This window comes from Propithecus coquereli, unplaced genomic scaffold (genome assembly GCF_000956105.1).
Source record: "Propithecus coquereli isolate 6110/MARCELLA unplaced genomic scaffold, Pcoq_1.0 Scaffold149, whole genome shotgun sequence".
Lineage (NCBI taxonomy): Eukaryota > Metazoa > Chordata > Mammalia > Primates > Indriidae > Propithecus > Propithecus coquereli.
Window position 1 is genome coordinate 1,189,396 of NW_012139302.1, and position 2,040 is coordinate 1,191,435.

Genomic DNA, 2,040 nt, shown 5'->3' on the forward strand with positions numbered 1-2,040 from the left:
GTCTTCATTAGATGCACTGAAATGTCTCTCAGATAATTCAAAATAAGATTATACAGACACAAAAACCCCCATGTCCACTCCCTAAGTATTAAATAAAAAGAGTTGACCCCTTTTAGGGACCACAGTGAGAATGCACAGGCATATGGCTCATGGCTTATGGAATCCTAAGTTTTGCAGAGTATCAGACAGACATGTTCATTTAACCCCAGAGCCTACCTAGAGGACTCCTATCCCTCTACCTTCAAAACCCATGTTGAGAGGGCAAAGGCAGTTACTGATGTTGTGGCTTAGGGAAAACCATCATAATAAGTCAATTTTTTTTTTTTTTAATATGCACTGCTATTCTTACTTACTGATCCTCCCTGGTGGGAAGGGGAAGCAAACTCACCATGAGTATCCTTTTTGGTCCCAAACTCTTCTCAGAGGCTTCCACATCCTTTGTCACCTTCTTTGGATTGACAGATGCTTACATCAACTAGTCTAGATTTCTTTGAGTAAAAAAGTTGAAAATCAGCTGAAAGCCATTGCAAAATTATCCTTTCTGTTTTGGAGGTAGTTTTATAAAATAACAATAGAGTTAAAGAACATGGATATTGGGTTAAGGGTTATCACTACTTTTTCTTCCTATGAATTATTTCCAATAATGTCCATTCATTTTACAACATCACACTTTCAAAAAAGGCCCATTTCTTTCACGTATCTCACTAGAATATTTAAGAAGTCCTTTTTCTCCCTGAAATACAGACAGGGATGGATTAAAATATTCCCACCTCTTGTTCTCTATGTTATTTGATCTTTGGAAATGACCAACTGATAATCATTGATAATCACCAGTCCTTTATATCTGTGGTCCCCAACACCCAGGCGGTGGACCAGTACCAGTCTGTGGCCTGGAGGGACCAGGCTGCACAGCAGGAGGTGAGCAGCGGCAGAGCAAGCAAATCTTCATGCTTCATCTGTATTTACAGCTGCTCCCCGTGGCTCTCATCACCGCATAAGCTCCGCCTCCTGTCAGATCAGCAGCGGCATTAGATTCTCATAGGAGCCAGAACCCTACTGTAAACGGCACATGCGAGGAATCTAAATTATGAGCCGCTTATGAGAATCTAATGCCTAATGATCTAAGGTGGAGCTGATCGAGGCGGTGATGCTAGCGCTGGGGAGCAGCTGCAAATACAGATTATCATTAACAAAGAGGTTTGACTGCACAATAAATGTAACGCACTTGAATTATCCCAAATTCATCCTCACCCACTCCGTCTCCCCCCGACCCCCGCTGGTCTGTGGAAAAATTACCTTCCATGAAACAAGTCCCTGGCACCAAAAAGGTTGGGGACTGCTGCCACCCAAACTCCCGACTGGGGCCTCTGAGCATATCTAGCTCACGTTGGCTGGTTCTAGTGACAAGGTCACTTGGCGTCCCATGGCTGTATGTTCTGTCTATAGCACAGCTTCGTAGCATGTCAGAAGCTGCTGCTACAGAAGGCATGACCTTGCTCTCAGACACTAGGAATTTTCATTGTGAGGATCCTTTTGGAATTTTTCAGATATTCTACATGATGCCTTGTTGTTTTGTTTTAAACACAATATCGCAGTCTTCTAATTACCATTTCTCTCTTCCTCTCAAAACTCTGACATATTGCACAAGCCAGTGCATCGCTTCCACGAGCACCCTTTCTCAGTTCACCACAGATGAAAATTCTTAATAATTGTATTGCTACAGGATTCCAGGGAACAGCGATTCACGGATTCTCCACCTACCTTCAGTGATGTGGTCCCTCCTGTCACGTAGCCAGTGAGAAATTCAACCCCAGAATTTCATCCTTGGAGACTGCTTCTTAGGACCACTCCTTGAACCAGCTGTTCTAGATCAAATGTTCTAGAAACAGAGCCTAAAATAGGAGTTTGGATGCATAAGTTGTAGTAATGGATTACTCTTCAGAAAAAGAAAAAAAAATCATAAGGGAGTGAGAAAAGCAATGTAGGGAAGAGAAAGGGTTGAGCAAGGATGTGGTCTCAGGTAGAAGGTTAACCTTGACC